Consider the following 19,131-nt stretch of genomic DNA (forward strand, 5'->3'; position numbering starts at 1 on the left):
TAATTTAGTTAACATGAACCTATAATGAACTTCACTTTTACAGCATTTATTCATCTTAGGTCATGTTAATTTCAACATTTAGTAATGCATTATTAAAATCAAAGGTTGTATTTGTTAACATTAGTTAATGCATTGTAAATTTACATGAACAATCAATGAACAACTGTATTTTTATTAAATAACATTAACAAAGATGAATAAATATTGTAACAAATGCATTGCTTTTAGTTCATGTTAATTAATACATTAATGTTAACAAACGAGACCTTATTGTGTTAAGTGTTACCTCAATCATTCGCTTTTTTAAAGGTAAAAATTGCACAACAGTATTGTTGAGGATAAGAGGATCTGGTAACACTTTACAATAAGGTTTCATTAGTTAACATTAGTTAACTACATTAGTTAACATAAACCAATAATGAACTGCACTTATACAGCATTAATTAAACTTTGTTAATGTTAATTTCAACATTTACTAATACATTATTAAAATCAAAAGTTGTTTTTGTTAAAATTAGTTAATGCACTGTGAACTAACATGAACTAACAATGAACAGCTGTATTTTAACTAATGTTAAAAAAGATTAACAAATGCTGTAACAAATGCATTGCTCATATAGTACTAATGTTAACCAATGAACCTTATTGCAAAGTGTTACCAAGTTTTCCTCACCACTTGATCAAATAATGAAAATAAGACACAAATATATAGAAATAGAAGAAGAAATACCTGTCTCCATGGGCAGTTAGGATCTCCGTAGTCATAGATAATTTCTTCTCCTGCGTTGATTTTTGTTAACGCAAATGCACATAGATGTGGTCTTTTCTTTTCATCCATTACCTTTGGGTCACAAAAGCACACAAACACACAAATGAAAACAACAACAACAACAACATCAACATCAACAAAAACATCATTTAAATAGTCGCCTTGTTTGTAATAATGTCAAATAATGTTACAGTCAAGATGAGGCAGTATAAAAGGTGTAATTAAAACAAAGAATAAGAATACATTAAATACAGACTTACTATTTTAATTTTGCTGTTTGGCTTGATGTGTTCATCATTTATGAATCGTCCAAGTCTTTGTGTATCTTTACTGCCATCAACACTGCGTGGTGAAATATTTTAAAAACACTTTCATTTCATTATTATTCATTATTTCATTAGAACATTCATGAATTTAATCTTACCAGTAAGATTGTCCCTGAAAGGAGTAGAAATACAAAAATACTGCATCTTCAGCTGAGTAGTCTTTGAACATGGTCTCTCCTTCAGATCCATTGATGTGTCTTCCAACATACTCCAGCAGGAATTCTCCTGGCTCAATGTTTTTTGTGGCGATTACTCCAAAACCTAATAAATAGAGTATAAATAAGAGTAAATTAATAGTATGATAAAAGATTCATAAAGTTGTTCAGGTTGTCTAAACTATTTAAAATGGTAGCGTTGCTTCGAAAACAACTACGGCATATCTACATCTTTATAAAAGTGCAAAACTACAAAACTCATGGCATTATCATGGCACTAAATATTCATCATTTCCATTGTTAAACAGGCCCCTCACATTCTAACTGGCTGTTACATAAAAATAATATCAAGAGCACTCACACATCTACATAATAGAGTTTAATTTAGAGACATCAGCAGCTTAGTATAACATAAATACTGGCAGGAAAACAGATGTAAATCCACTTTTAACTGATGAAGGGTCAAAGCCATCATGTTTTTTTGTTTGTTTTTTCTCTCTTGTGTGTTTTGTTTTAACAGCCTGCTTTTTCTAGCTTCGTATTTTAAACTCAACCCTTAGATATTAATTAGTGACCAAACTTAGCTTTTAATTAAGTTTTGCAAAAGTCATACAGTATTGATGGGAGAATTGTATGTAGTAACTTACCTTTCTCTTCACTCATGAATTTTTTCTCAAATGTGTCTTTATCTTTGCCAGAATCAATGAAGTACAAAGCTTCCTTTTCAGGAAAAACTCTTCTGGGTCTCATTTTCCTGTGAAATATTTAAGAATATTTTATGAAGGATATACTGCATATGCCAAAAAAATTACAAAATAAAAACCTCTTTAGAATTTCATAGACAATAAATGATTGAAAAGATGACAACGTGTGTGACAATATAACAAGATGTGGTAAATTAAGTATTTCTTTAAAAAAAAACTAAAAAACATTTTACAAACAAACTGAATATCAATAATACTTATCGACATGCACATCTACACTGTAAGAGGATATAAATACATTTTATAATGTTAGCATTTACAAATTATTATAAAATGAAGTTAGAATGTGCAACTTACCTTTTACTTCGAAAATAAAAATTTTGATGAGAAATGGCTCAGTGTGCTTTTTCTCAGGATCTTGTAGGTAGATACAGTCTTTAAACTATAACAGAAAGATAACTCTCCAATGTAGGAAACAATCTCTTAGAAGCTATTTGTCTTCCAAACTTGTGGTCTTCCAAATGGCAAAAAACTAAGTGAGTTAGGAACCCAGAATAGATAGATATACATGCTGCTATCTGAGCAGTGATTGGTCCCTTGGATAAGCCACAATTAGCCACCATTACTATTGGTTCTGTTATGCAAATTTATCTGTGAATGAAATCAAACAGCCAGTTCAAAATAAGTGTATAGTCTGTTGGTTTTAAATTGAGTTCCAGTTGTAAACATCAATTCATTTTCCTCAATTAGTACATACATTATAATTACTTTTTTCTGTATGCATTTTAAAGAGCACAGAGCGGCAGATAAAACATGATTTCTTTAGTAAAGAAAAAGTTAAAAAAATAATATCAAATTATGGGATGGTGCAGCATTTAAAGAAGGGAAGTGAGATACAATTAATTTACTATTTAAAAGATTTTTATTTGCAGGATCCCTTTTCCTTAATAATGGTAAATTACTTACAAATGTAGCATTTACATTATAAGTATTTCAAAGTTAGCAATGCCGCATTATGACCTGGAGCACAAGAAAATATTAAATGATGATGTGGATGTAGACAGGAAAAAGTAATTTCACACAATGTAAAAAAAAAAAAAAACCTGCACATTTAATCTAAATCAAATGATGTTATAAGGTCGTAGCATATTACCATGGGCATTCATATTTATGTTGGTTTAACTTAACCTTTATAGCACATCTGAAAAGAAAGCTCATACCACTTACTTAATAGTACCTTGTGTTGAATCACTCAAAAAATGCATGCAGAGTGCTATATCAATTGTTTTACGTAGATAGGATGACTTGTGTATTTTTTAGGTCTAAGGTCAAACTTTCACAGTGTGGCCTAAATGTGTGTGTAACATGCTGTCATTTGAAGCCCTTCTTCATAGAAATGCAAATTGCCTGCAGGGGTAGTGGGGGTAGCAGCTCAGTACACTCAGAGACTGAAAAATACAGCAGTGAGAAAGCATCTGATCAGAGCAATCGGGATATGTTTCAATCAGCTCTGTAATTTAGCACTATACAGTCAAGTCACACCAGGATTATTTATACCACTTTATATGTTATATTGCTTTAAAACTTTCTAAGACGGCCCCCATTTTAGCAGGTGGGGAATAAATGACATACTAATGAGTATGTCATTAGTCTTTCTGACTACACACAAGTTATCTTTAGTAAGCCGACACTTGAGAGCTTAATGTTAATTACTCTGACTTTTTATATAAGCTCAAATATAAAAACTGTAATTAAATCTCTAATAATTGATAATACATATTTTAAATGTATAAAACATGGATGAGGCTGTGGTAAATGGATCTAGAAACATAACAAAGCTGAAACACGTCTAGTTATGTTCCGTTTCAAATTTGAGGATGGTGTCTCTAAAACTATTCCCACAGTTTCACAGACAAGGCTTGAGCTAGTCTCTGACTAAAATGCATGTTTAAGCTGTTTTAACAGAAAACATATCTTTAAATATGTCAGTGCAATTGTTTTGTCTCAAGATTCACACCAGTAATGTTTTTTTTTTCTTTTTTCTAAGGCACATTTATAAAAGCTACTTAAATGTCCTAATTAAGCCCTGTCTGTGTAACCGATGAGTTTAATTAATAAGTTTCATGTCATGTGTTTTTAGAGAAGGATAATAAAATGCTAATTTAAAAAATTCATTGAGATCCTGTAACCCCAATTCACCCTGTTTTCTAATGGCTGCCACTACAAAATGGCCCATTCATGTTTCTTTTGTTGCCACTCCGCAAATCTTTCACACATCTGCAGGGTATGAGACATGATCATCATTATTACATTATCATCATTATTTTGTTTTATTTAGCCATTTTCCCCTGTATTCTTGCATTGCAATTCTTGCAAGATCAAAATATATTATATCTTATATCAGTCTTTCTAAGAAAAAATATATCTTACGAGACTTGACTAAGTACAGCTTGATATATAGCATTAAGTTACAAATCACAATTATAAGATTATTATTGTATTTACTCAAATCCAACTACCGATTGCTTACTTTGCACTCCTCACAGAGAGAGCTAAGGAGATTAAATCCACAAATATCTTAACTGTTATCTATAAGCCAAATGCAATTAAGCCATTTGATCAAGAAGTTCATTATAAAGAGAAAGATGTATAGTACAGAGAAACTAACTGTTGGAGCGGGATTTGAACAAATGTGTTTTACCGATGAGCGTAAGTGGTTGTGAGCAATTGAGTGGAGCGCACTTGCATCTTTGCTCAAATGCTCTGATTGGGATTAAACATTTTTGAATAAAATGCAATAGGGAAACAGATGAGATATTTTAATTATTCCATAATAGCTTTTACCATATTATTAAGATATTCACAGACCTAAGCATTTAAAAAGTATAATCCTCATAAATGTGTATACATATGAACTTGAACATAAGTATTTTACTTTTTAAAATCCTATTTACTTGAACTTTTTTTTACTTTTTACCATCAACTACCAGTATGTAATCGTAAAATTAACTATAAAGTAAGGTAAAATAATTAGTGACAACCCTTTTCACATTCCAAGATGTAAGCAAACATTTTTTTCCACATTCTGCAAAGAGTAGAGCAACAATATTACAAGTGCCAGGGCAAAAACAGATGATACACTTGTTACAACTGAACAGGTTATTTACAATGATTTTTATAAACCGCTTAGATGAATAGCTTATTTACAACAATTATATGCTTTTCTGTCTTAATTCTGCCTCTGATTGTTTTACTGCTGGTATATCTGATATAGGTGAATTGAAGCATTAATGTAGCCCATTAACACCTGGTCTAGCTAGATAAAAACAGGCTGTAAGGTACTAAGCTGCAATCATCTGTGATTATCATACGTAAAGACACATTAACCTTGCTTGAAAGTAAACCGCACATTCCAAAAGAATAGTTTTAAGCAGTATGTAAATGAATGATATTGCTGTTTTTGTAACTAAAACATCTCAATTCACACTAGTGAATTGCAGCTACTTCACGGCTTCACGTCTGCTTCCTGATCACCCTTTCTCAGTGTTATTCTGTGATAATAAACGGCTGGATCCCGGATCCCTTACTTAATTTACTAACTAACCAACAAATTAGTAACTAAGAAGAACTATATTAAACTATATATTATTTACTGTGTTTTATCTTTGTTCATGTTAGTAAAAAATGCAGTTGTTGGTTCATTTTCATTAATTCAGTCAAAAACTAATGTTAATAAATGGAAACTTATAAAGTGCTACCCATTTTACAATGAGGTTCCATTTGTTAAGATGAGTTACCATAAACTATAAATAAACGTTGTATGTTTATGAGCCCATATGAATAAGTTATATAAATACACTGTTAATTAATGTATTATGTATAATGGGACTGGTTAGTTCAGGTAACTTTATGCATTAAATAGTGTTAATGAACAGAACCTTACTGAATATTTAATCCAATGTGAAGATGCATCTAAATTGAAGTTGTGCTGCAAGATTAATGATATTAAGAAAGTACTGGACCATGTATTGTTTATTTGGAGTTCTGCATACTTAATCTAGTTCACTGTTTACTCACCAATACATTGCTATAACCCCATATGATGTTCTTTCTTTTTACTTGTTTATTTTTTTAAACATAAACCGAGGATTTTGTAGAGATTACCATATTGTTGTTTTATTGTCTACCTCTCTGTCACGGTTCATAGATCCAATGTCTCTCTCTAGTCTCGTGCTTTGTTGTTTACATGTGTGTGAGTGTGTGAGTGGGTGTGTCCGGATCATTACTGTTGATCAGTACCCAGCTGCAATCAATCATCATCACCAGCTGCCACTCATCTCATCTCCTATATATGCTCACTGCTTTCTCATCTCCTTGTCAGATCGTTGCATGAAGTCTCTGTGTTGTCTGTTCCTGTTCCCGTGCCTCGTGTCCCGTCTTGAGTTCCTGTGTTCCGGTTTCACGTCGTGTTGGATTACGTTTCATGTCTGGATCACGTCATCACTCATCAGAGCACGCTGCACTTCATTCATCACTCCGTGTCTGACCATCGAAGTCCCTGCGCCACCGCCTGCATCACCCTGGATTATTCATCATCATCATCATCATCATCATCTTCATCAACATAATTGACTATTAATAAAGCGCTTTTACTTGCATATTGTGTCCTCGTTCCTGACGTAACAGAACGATCTGACCAAGGATGGATACAGCAAGTACATCAGCGCCGACCATGGAAGAATGTTTGAGTAATAGTATGGCTCGTCTGGACATTCAAGAGAAGAATTCAAACGATACTGGTCGCGCTGTTCAGGCGTTAGTGGCGCAGGTGTCCGAGCTCACCCAGCAGATCCAACAGTTACGAGCTCCCACTGCGCCGCCCACACCGTTCGTTCCCCCCACACCATCGGAGAGCCCATCCCAGTCGGAGCCACGCCTACCAGCCCCAGAGTCCTATTCAGGTGATCCAACATTTTGCAGAGCTTTTCTAACCCGGTGTTCCATGCATTTTTCTCTTCAACCCAAGACTTTCCAGACCGAGCGATCCAAGGTCGCCTTCGTACTCACCCTCCTGACTGGGAAAGCGGCGTTATGGGGAACGGCGGTGTGGGAGGATGAAGATCCGTGCTGCGCCTCGTTCCAGGAGCTCTCCGCTGAAATGAAAAGAGTTTTCAACCGGGCGGTCGGCGGAAGAGAAGCTGCTAGAATGCTGGCTGATTTACGTCAAGGAGAGAGATCAGTGTCAGACTTTTCGATCGAGTTCCGGACCCTAGCAGCGGAGAGCAGATGGAACGAGGAGGCGCAGTGGGACATGTTCCTGCATGGGCTGGCTGACCGCGTCCAAAGAGAGATCTATGCTTTGGACCTGCCTCAATCTCTTAATGAACTCATCGCTTTAGCCCTCAGAGTTGATGCTCGACTATCCCGAGTTGGAGGTCACGCCACGAGTAGACGCCCTCTGGCGGGTGCCGAGGGTCCACGATTTGGAGGCGGGGACGCGGTCAGCCCCGTCGACGATCACGAGCCCATGCAGGTGGGTCGAGCTCGGCTTTCCCGGGAGGAGAGGGAAAGGCGGAGGTCCCAGGGCCTTTGCCTATACTGTGGAGGAGCCGGACACTATGCTTACAACTGTCCGGTAAAAAGGCCAAGCCCGATAGTAAGTATGAGGCTACTATCGGGTGGGATCTCCGCCGAGAAGACCTCATCAACATCTACCCTCCTTCCGGTAAGACTGAGATGGTCAACACTCACTCACGACTGTCAAGCACTCTTGGACTCCGGGGCAGAAGGCAATTTCATGGATCACTCATTTGCACGTCAATTCAAGATTCCCCTCAAACCCCTCACACATCAGATTGCTGTACACGCACTTAATGGACAAGAACTTCCCACCATCACTTTTGCCACAGAAGACATCACCCTCATCACATCAGGCAACCACACCGAGATCATCTCTTTCTATATCCTGGACACTCCCCTTGCACCCATTGTCCTTGGTCACCCTTGGCTCACCCGTCACAACCCTAAAGTGGACTGGCAGCTCAAGTCTGTGTCTTCGTGGAGTAATCAGTGTCATAAGTCTTGTCTATTGTCTGCCTGTCCGTCTGTTTCTGTCCCTGTGTTGCAGGAGGAGGCAGTGGATCTGTCTAACGTGCCCGCGGAGTACCTGGACCTGAAGGAGGTGTTCAGTAAGTCTCGGGCTGCTTCTCTCCCTCCGCATCGTCCCTATGACTGTGCCATAGACTTATTACCAGGTACGGCTCCGCCCAAGGGCAAGTTATATTCACTCTCGACACCAGAGAGGGAGGCTATGGAGAAATATATTTCTGATTCTCTAGCAACAGGGTTCATCCGCCCTTCCTCTTCTCCAGCGGGGGCGGGGTTCTTTTTTGTGGGGAAGAAGGACGGATCTCTGCGACCTTGTATTGACTACCGGGGGTTGAACAACATCACAGTAAAGAATACTTATCCTTTACCGTTGATGTCTTCAGCCTTCGAGAGGTTGCAGGGAGCGTCCATCTTCACAAAATTGGATTTACGTAATGCTTCTCATTTGGTCCGCATCAGGGAGGGGGATGAGTGGAAGACCGCGTTTAACACCCCCAGGGGACACTTTGAATACTTGGTTATGCCTTTCGGGCTTTCCAACAGTCCAGCGGTCTTCCAGGCACTCGTCAATGACGTGCTGCGAGATATGATAGATCAGTTCATTTATGTCTACCTGGACGACATACTGATTTTTTCTTCTTCTCTCCAGGAACACGTGCAGCACGTCCGACGAGTGCTTCAGAGGTTGCTAGAGAATGGGCTTTTTGTCAAGGCGGAGAAATGCGATTTTCATGCACAGTCTGTTCCATTCCTAGGGTACATCGTGTCGGTTGAGGGAATGCGCATGGATCCTGAGAAGATCAAGGCTGTGGTAGAGTGGCCAAGTCCAGAGTCTCGTAAGGCCCTACTGAGATTTCTGGGGTTCGCCAATTTCTACCGGCGTTTTATTCGCAACTTCAGCCAACTAGCCGCACCTCTGACCGCCTTGACCTCCCCCAGAACGACGTTCAGGTGGTCAGACGCAGCCGAGGCTGCGTTTGCCAAACTGAAGGGTTGCTTCGTTTCAGCCCCCATTCTGACAACCCCTGATCCATCACGTCAGTTCGTGGTGGAGGTCGATGCGTCAGAGGTGGGGGTAGGAGCAGTGTTATCCCAGCGCTCTCTCTCAGACGACAAGATGCATCCTTGCGCGTTTTTGTCTCATCGTCTATCTCCTGCCGAACGTAATTATGACATTGGGAACAGAGAGTTGTTGGCAGTCAAGTTAGCATTGGAAGAGTGGCGGCACTGGTTAGAAGGGTCGGGGGTACCTTTTATCGTTTGGACCGATCACAAGAACTTAGAATACATTCGGACTGCTAAAAGATTGAACTCCAGGCAGGCTCGGTGGGCACTTTTTTTCGGTCGTTTTGATTTTACTCTCTCGTACCGCCCGGGTTCTAAAAACATCAAACCCGATTCTTTATCGCGCATTTTTGATCGTTCCGAACGCCCGTCTACTCCCGAGTGCATTTTACCAGAGACTCTATTCATCTCCACACTCGTATGGGAGGTCGAATCGAAGGTCAAGAAGGCCTTAGAAGGGGTAACGCCTCCGGTCGGTTGCCCACCGAATCGTTTATTTGTGCCTGAGGGTCTGAGGTCCAGCGTCATTCAGTGGGGGCATTCTTCCAATGTGGCTTGTCATCCAGGAGTCAGTCGCACTAGATTTTTAGTCAAGCAACGATTCTGGTGGCCTCTCATGGCTCGTGACATTCACAATTTTGTTTTGGCTTGCTCAGTTTGTGCCACTGGTAAAACTTCCAATCGACCCCCAGATGGGTTACTCCAACCGCTGCCGGTCCCTTCGAGACCCTGGTCCCATATCGCTCTAGATTTTGTTACCGCCCTCCCACCCTCTCAGGGTCACACAGTAGTTTTGACTGTGGTGGACCGGTTCTCGAAGGCGGCCCATTTCATTCCCTTGCCCAAATTACCCTCAGCCAAGGAGACAGCGGTGACTGTCGTTGACCACGTCTTTCGGTTACATGGCCTCCCGATGGACGTGGTTTCTGACAGGGGACCCCAGTTTGTGTCCAAATTTTGGCGAGAATTTTGTAAGCTTCTGGGGGCGACTGTCAGTTGTCCTCAGGGTTCCACCCCCAGAGCAATGGCCAAACTGAGAGAGCCAACCAGGATTTGGAAAGAACGTTACGATGTTTGGTTTCCAAGAATCCTTCCTCGTGGAGTCAACAACTTTCTATGGTGGAGTACGCCCACAACACGTTGCCAGTGTCATCTACGGGCCTATCTCCGTTTGAGTGTAGCGTAGGGTACCAGCCACCAATTTTTCCTAGTCTGGAATCCGAAGTCGCGGTCCCCTCCGCTCACGCCTTCGTCCAGAGGTGTCACCGCACGTGGACTAGAGCCCGTGAGACTCTACTCCAGGTGGGGTTGCGCACCAAGGCCAAAGCCGATCGCCACCGGTCTAGGCCTCCCGTATACGTCGCTGGTCAAAAAGTGTGGCTTTCTACCAAGAACATTCCTCTCCGTTCCGTGTCTAATAAACTTGCTCCCAAATTCATTGGCCCGTTTACTGTCACCAAGATCATTAGTCCGGTGGCAGTCTGCCTCAACCTACCTCCAGCGTACAGGAGGATTCACCCCGTCTTTCATGTATCCAAAATTAAACCCGTATTTCATTCTCGTATTAATCCGCCAATCCCGGTTCCTCCCCCGCCGCGACTCGTAGATGGGGAACCCACTTATTCGGTCAATCGTGTGCTGGACTCAAGGCGGAGGGGACGCGGATTCCAGTACTTGGTGGACTGGGAAGGTTACGGTCCAGAGGAGAGAAGTTGGGTACCGGCTAGAGACATTCTGGATCACTCCCTTATCGATGATTACAATCGGCAGGTAAGGGGACCTGGGAACGCCAGGAGGCGTTCCTAGGGGGAGGGGTACTGTCACGGTTCATAGATCCAATGTCTCTCTCTAGTCTCGTGCTTTGTTGTTTACATGTGTGTGAGTGTGTGAGTGGGTGTGTCCGGATCATTACTGTTGATCAGTACCCAGCTGCAATCAATCATCATCACCAGCTGCCACTCATCTCATCTCCTATATATGCTCACTGCTTTCTCATCTCCTTGTCAGATCGTTGCATGAAGTCTCTGTGTTGTCTGTTCCTGTTCCCGTGCCTCGTGTCCCGTCTTGAGTTCCTGTGTTCCGGTTTCACGTCGTGTTGGATTACGTTTCATGTCTGGATCACGTCATCACTCATCAGAGCACGCTGCACTTCATTCATCACTCCGTGTCTGACCATCGAAGTCCCTGCGCCACCGCCTGCATCACCCTGGATTATTCATCATCATCATCATCATCATCATCTTCATCAACATAATTGACTATTAATAAAGCGCTTTTACTTGCATATTGTGTCCTCGTTCCTGACGTAACACTCTCAGAAACAAATCTATAAAAAACAAGTGATTGAATGTGTGTCTGTGTAAATATTCACTGATTCTAAAAAAAAAAAAATAAGGTCCTACTTACACTTGGTATTAACTTGCATTTTTTAATAACATTTTATATTTGGACAATGCAAAAAAATATATATATATATGGTGTTTGTTATTTTTTTGGGACATTTTAAATAAATAGATTTTATAAAAATTAATCTGAAGTAAATAATAGGGTCTATTTTATGTGGCTTTCAAAAAATTTATATTATAAGTCTTAAACTTAAATTAGTAGTCTTATTATTTTTTTGCAGTGTACTAGGTCATTGTTATGATTCCTGTCTTGTGTTCCCCTGTCTTTTGTGGACTAATTTCCTGTCCTGTACCATGTTTTGTAGTCCTTTGTAGTTTTTCTTGTTTATTAGTCTCTCCAGGTGTTTGCTAATTAGCTGCGCTCCCTTGTTATCTTGTTTAGCTTGCCTGTGTATTTAAAACTCTGTGCTTCAGTTGTTGTTTGTACAGCATTATTTACAAGTGTAAGCTAAGTAACAACCACCACCACCCCATTGTACATAGTTGGGGGCGGCCGTTTGTTTCCAATCCCAGAGAAATTAGCATTTCTGTAGCAACAGTAATCTGGAGACCCAATCACTGTCCAGATAGCTGGTTGGGGTTGTGGGATATAAATCACAGAACATTCACTCTTCCGTGTCTTTTAGAAGTGTTTGTCTCTGTTAGAAACTTGCATTTTTGAAGGAGGAGAACATATTCTACAACATGAGGTAAGTTCAGCATTTTGATTGGTCTAGTTATAAAGAAAATAAATAATTACACTGTTACAATTCAGAATTTCAAATTGTTTACTCTAGTAATTTAAGTATCTTAATACATTTTCTTTTTGATACTACTTTTTGCTGATAGTTAAAATCTTCTATGCAGACACAGAAGAGCAAATTCGAAATTCAGAATTATTCCTTATTTAAGATATGTAGTACCAACAATTATACTGTGTATATTTAAACTCATTATGATCAATTTAACAAACATGAAAACAATGTTTTACCAGTTATTCTACAGAGGTTGCAACTAACATGTTTATGATTTTTTTTTTTTTTTTTTTGAAAAGTCAACAGTTCATGTCGTTCAACCTAGACAAGAATTACACTTCATCAGAAAATCCACTACTCAAAAGAAAGGTATGTTTCTGCTCAACCTATTTTGAAATATTTTATTTAAATATATTTTAACACTTACAAATAATGCATGTAGTGGCAATCTCATTTCAAAATACACAAATGTTTAGGTATGTTCGTTTGAAAATGTAAGATTTTAAAATCATGTACCAGCCCAAGATTTTAAGATTGTGAGCTTAGCCTTTCGATGTTAACGAAAGGCCTTAAAATGTATAAGGTTTATTTTGATGCAGCTACTGAATGATTAACAACAAACTGAGGAATTCTTCAGCAATTGTGTGACTTCCCAATTGTGTGCTGCATAGTTAATCATTTGTATTGTAATCTTTCTATCAGGTGTGCACAGAGTCTGGATTACTGGTGACAGTTACATTCGACGTGGTGAAAAGCGAGCAAGAGAGACCATAGGCACCAATCTTGGAGTGGCTTCCCAGGTCCAGTGGTTTGGCAGGGGAGGCATGTGTTGGGGAGACCTCCTTCCCTTCTTCCAACAGTGCCTTAAAGGAAGAACTGTTCCGAATGTGCTAGTGATTCACTGTGGAGGCAACGACCTAGGACGTGTGAAAAGTGTGCTGCTTCTTAAAGCAATGAAGAAGGACCTACGTGGCCTCAATGAACAGTTTCCCCAGATGAAAATTCTGCTATCCTCAATTAACCAAAGGCGCCACTGGAGGCATGCCCCCCCAGGAAAGGTGGACAAAGTGCGAAATTTTGTGAACAGTGTGATGGCTAAGTTTGTTTCTTGTGTTAATGGGAGCATTGTACATCATCCACACATACTGTTTGAAAAGCCTGAACTATTTTTAAGTGATGAGGTTCACTTAAGCCCCAAGGGAAACAATGTTTTTTTAACGGATATTGGCCAATGTCTGAGAGACCACAACCCATAAGATTGGTCTTTCATTACAGAAAAGATGGTCTCCACTTTGTGCTAAAGTGACAAATGTGTAATTGCTGCTAATATACATCAAATCATGTTATATTTCTTTATTATTGTATTAAAATGTACACCTTTTAAAAAAAAAAAACTGCAACATGTTCAAAATTGAAACCAAAGGAAGAAATAAAAGCATTCCCCTGACTTACTGCTGCGGTCGCATTTTATTTATCTAGAGTCTAGATCACTGTGTATACTGTAAATGAATTATTGGTGAGAATAATAATAAAATAAAAACCTCCAGTGATTACTGTTAGCAGCAGTTTGGAGCTGTATTTTGAAACTTTGCATTATACACTCTAAAAAATTATTCTGCGGCTTAGTAAATATTACAGAAATATTTAACTTTAATAACTTAATAAAATCTCTGAATATCGTTTACTTGATTGTTTGAGTTAAACATACCAAAATAATTGAGTAAAAATCCAACAGTTAATTTTATCTAAAATATTTTTACGTTTTTTTCAATAAAATGATTTAGTATTTGACTAACCAATTATTTCTTTATAATACACTTAAAATATTTGTGAATGTTGAATTTAACTGATCTGTTTCAAGAAACAAAAATATTATTTTTATTAATATTAACAATATTATTAATATATTTAACACACTCTTAAGAAATTGAGTAAGTTTACTCAATTAAAACAATTCCCCCCTCCCCCGCCCTCTGACGTGATGACAACTCGATGGTTGAGTGAGCGCGCAGCGCGGGCTGTTTGAACTCTCTCCAGTCTCCAGAACAACAATCTCTTCTCAGCGCCGCAGATTTGGTGCATTTCCTCTGTGAAATTCAGGTTTGTGTATATTTTATCTATAAAATCATTACTGTGCTTTAAATCATTTTATTTAATGCAAAACAACATACAGAGGCGTAATTCGACACCTTGCATAAACACACGACTTTATTCCTAATGATAATGAATATAATTAATTTGGATGATAAAATGTCAGAACTGTCACTGTTTGTGTCTGTAGTGATGGAGTCAGTCGCTCGCAGTATCTTTCAGCTATGAGAGAAATGCAGAACGGCGGTCTGAAGTTCGAAGTTCACCCGCAGAGCGCGAGTCCGTCTCCGGCACGAGAACCAGTGCTGATCCGGTGGATATTGGATAACAGACCGATTGATTACACTTGAATTAGGCTACCTGAATGTTTAAATGTTTCATTTTTACTTCTAAAATGTTTGTTAAATGAGTTTAAATGTAGGCAATATTGTATACATGTTAAAAACAGTGTAAAATGTGCTGTATTGCTGTATACTCATCAACAACAAAGGCCAATGTCATGTAACGTATACTGGTGGTTGTATGGAATAGGCTACTATTTTACAAAGGTTTAGAGGAAATAAAAAAAAGTTAATATTACTCATAAATAAAAAACAGTTAATATTACTCATACATATTGTTTTTTTTAAACGTTAAATTATTTCTACTCAATTTTATTTGTTAATGTAACAGATGCAGTTACTCAGATTTACTTAATTTTTTTGAGTGTAAAAATGTTTCACCCAAAAAATTGAGGTAATGATAGTTAAACTTTTTACAGTGACACTCAAAATGAAATGCTACACCATGATACAATTGGAAATAAAACTGTCAATAGAGACACTGTGCTTTGTGTCCTCGGTTTCTATTAGACGTCTACACAGGCTTTAAACTGAAACCCAAGCCCGAACCCGTCCCGTACCTAAAATAATTTAACCCGACCCGACCATTAAGGTTATATTTTAAGCCCGAACATAAATAAAATGCCCAACCAAACATATGTCGCTCGTTACCATCCAACTTTCTTGAAGATCAAATTCAAAACTTTTAAGTTGATTTGCTGCATCTGGTCATTTTGAAGAAACAAAAATGACATAAAAAAATTCTTTTAAGGTATTTTTTCAGAATATAACTTAGAATATACAATTATTATAATTTTTTCAAACATGTCAAGATGGGACTTGAGCGATTTCTTCCTATCCGACAGGGGACTTGAGCCTGCAATGGAACTGTGTGTGTGTGTGTGTGTGAACAGTGAAGTCTGTCTTCATTATGAAATATTATATATATATATTAGGGGTGTAACGGTTCACAAAATTCATGGTTCGGTTCGATACGATACACTTGTGTCACGGTTCGGTACGGTTCGGTACGTTTTCCATACAGCAAAAATAAATAAATGCCAGAGAAATTTCCTTGAATTAATTTTACTGAGCAATAATGGAGCTATACTTGACTCTTCTTATGAGCATATAAAACAAAACAGCTCCTTGGACAAAATGAAATGTAATATTGTAGTTGTAGGCTAGTTATAAACAAAGGTTTATTTTAGTTCAGATTAACATTTGAGGGCAGCAATTGTATTCATAATGTCAAAATAAAACCGACGTAATGTTACTTGAAAGCATTACAGCCCACTATTCCTGACAAACTTCCATACCTTGCAGTTAGTGTTACTACAGCAAATCCATTCCACGGTGAATGTTGCTGATCTGTGGACACCGGCCAGTTCATTCATGGCACGATGTTTCTTCCTGGTTTCCACGTCAGCGCTGTTTGATCCGTTAATAACAGAGAACTGTGCATGTTTCTCACTAGATCTAGCAGCGATGTTATTACTTCAGTGGCAAATTCAAAAAGCATTTGAAATTCAAATGCTTTCTTTACTGGTCTGGATCTCTTAGCGCTGTGTGGTATTGCTTGATCACATTTACATTTACATTTAGTCATTTAGCAGACGCCTTTATCCAAAGCGACTTACAAATTAGGACAAAAATTCAGCGAGTCATCATAAAGAGGCAAAAGCAACAACAACGCAAGAAGTGCTCAAAATACGAAGTTCAGGTATTATTCAGAGTAGCATAAGCCTGATAAGTGATGTTTCAAAGGGAAAGGTTTTTTTTTTTTTTTTTTTTAAGGTTAAGTGCTCATGGAAGGCGCATAGGGCTCGCGAGTCCCGCTTCACAGGTCAAAACTGATAAATGGTCCACACAAACACAATAAGAGTAGCTCAGTTTCGTTCCTTACATTGCGTTTGCCAGTTGATGTTGTGGTCGCGCCAGCCTCTATGAGCGCGCTTGCCACCCGCGGCGCTCCTTCATTTGAAATAACGAAATTTTGGTCGGCAGAAAAAATGGTCCAGCGAACCGTTCGGTACGTAATGCGTACCGAAAGCCTCGTACCGAACGGTTCGATATGAATAAGCGTATCGTTACACCCCTAATATATATATCAATTTGTTTGTCATTTTTGTTTCTTCAAAATGACCAGATGCAGCAAGTCAACTTAAAAGTTTTGAATTTGATCTTCAAGAAAGTTGGATGGTAACGAGCGACATATGTTTGGTTGCATTTAAATTGAGCAATATTTCAAACACTGACTATCTCTGTACATCAACATCCAAAAAAAGAAAAGAAAAAAGGATTAAAATATTAAGTTTAGTTAACTTTAGTTAAGTTGGATTTTTAAGTTATCTCAACAAATTTTAAGTTGTTATAACTAAATCGCAGCCACATTTTTTACAGTGTGCCTGTGTGAACATTATGTAATTACACACACACACACACACACACACACACACACACACATATATATATATAATGAAAACAGACTTCACTGTTCACACACACACACACACACACACACACACACAGTTCCATTGCAGGCTCAAGTCCCCTGTCAGATAGGAAGAAATCGCTCAGGTCCCATCTTGACATGTTTGAAAAAATCATAATAATTGTATATTCAAAGTTAGATTCTGAAAAAAGACCTTAAAAGAACATTTTGTTTGTCATTTTTGTTTCTTCAGAATGACCAGATGCAGCAAGTCAACTTAAAAGTTTTGAATTAGATCTTCAAGAAAGGTCCACTGTTGGATGGTAATGAGCGACATATGTTTGGTTGCATTTAAATTGAGCAATATTTCAAACACTGACTATCTCTGTACATCAACATCCAAAAAATATATTAATATCTTGGTGTTCTTGACAATAAGCTTAAATGGGATATGTGGACCGATACTGTAAGTATAAAGCCACAACAGAGAATGCATTTCCTAAAGCACTAACTTTCCTGTAATGTCCACAACATAAAGCTTCTGATGTTTTATAGTGCTTTCATCAAAAGTGTTATGATATTCTGTATTATTTGTTAGTATGGAACTGTAGGTACAGAAGAAATCAGTGAGAAAATTGGTAACAATGGCAAGTAAATTGTCAGGGACTGCATAACCAAGCATAGAAAGTGTCTATAAAGAGAGAGCGTTTAATAAGAAAAATAATATAATGAATGATAAGAGGATCTTCTCGCCTCTGCTTTTGAACTGTTGCCGCCGGAATTTTTTACCCCGTTGTATAAAAACAGATTCAAATGGTATTTCCTCAAGCAATTATTTTAATTTTATTTTTGATAACTGATGGTTTGGTCATTCTTTTATAATTGTATATTTCATATGTTTATCTATGCATATTGTGATCACTGATCAGATATTAATAATGCAACTGATAGTATTGGCTGCCTATTAATTAAAACATAATTTCTACTCTAATAAAATCAATAGACATGTCCTTTTTTCTTTTCTTTTTTTGGATGTTGATGTACAGAGATAGTCAGTGTTTGAAATATTGCTCAATTTAAATGCAACCAAACATATGTCGCTCGTTACCATCCAACAGTGGACCTTTCTTTAAGATCTAATTCAAAACTTTTAAGTTGACTTGCTGCATCTGGTCATTTTGAAGAAACAAAAATGACAAACAAAATGTTCTTTTAAGGTCTTTTTTTCAGAATCTAACTTTGAATGTACAATTATTATGATTTTTTCAAACATGTCAAGATGGGACCTGAGCGATTTCTTCCTATCCGACAGGGGACTTGAGCCTGCAATGGAACTGTGTGTGTGTGTGTGAACAGTGAAGTCTGTCTTCATTATATATGTGTGTGTGTGTGTGTGTGTGTGTGTGTGTGTGTGTGTGTGTGTGTGTGTGTGTGTGTGTGTGTGTGTGTGTGTGTGTGTGTGTGTGTGTGTGTGTGTGTGTGTAATTACATAATGTTCACACAGGCACACTGTAAAAAATGTTAACTTACAATTTGTTGAGATAACTTAAATATCCAACTTAACTAAAGTTAACTAAACTTAATATTTTAAGTCAAGCATGAACACATACTTTTTAAAGTTGAAACAATGTTGGATTTTAAGTTGTGATAAATAATCGCAGCAATTATTATTATTTTTTTTACAGTGTATGTGAAAATCACCCTGACTGCTCATTCAGATAAGACAATATATTGATTTAAAATTTCTAAGACGTGTTTTGTGTGACAAAGCCATATGCGAAGAGGCGTGATCATCTCATGAATATGTAAGCTTTTAACACCTGAGAAAGACAAAGACACTCCCCTAACTGCCCTATTAGGAGCGATCAGGCCCTGTCATTCAGAGCAACCTTGCACAAAGAATGAGGAGATTTAAAAAAGAATGGCTTTTAGATTGTTTGGATTTGTTTACAGCACAACACAATCCAAAAATACAAATGACAAAAGAGCACATTGAAAACAATGATCCAAAGACAGAGAC

The 19,131-nt window shown here is 38.0% G+C and overlaps 1 protein-coding gene across 1 annotated transcript in view; it reads right to left on the minus strand.

Moving 5' to 3' along the window:
• LOC309495519 (baculoviral IAP repeat-containing protein 2-like) overlaps positions 1-19,131 on the minus strand; it is a gene marked incomplete at its 3' end in the record, with an annotated part of 281,365 nt that overhangs the window by 98,131 nt on the left and 164,103 nt on the right. The gene's annotated exons all lie outside the window — the stretch shown is intronic.

Source organism: Leuciscus leuciscus (assembly GCF_965113295.1).
Source record: "Leuciscus leuciscus genome assembly, chromosome: 3".
Classification (NCBI taxonomy): domain Eukaryota; kingdom Metazoa; phylum Chordata; class Actinopteri; order Cypriniformes; family Leuciscidae; genus Leuciscus; species Leuciscus leuciscus.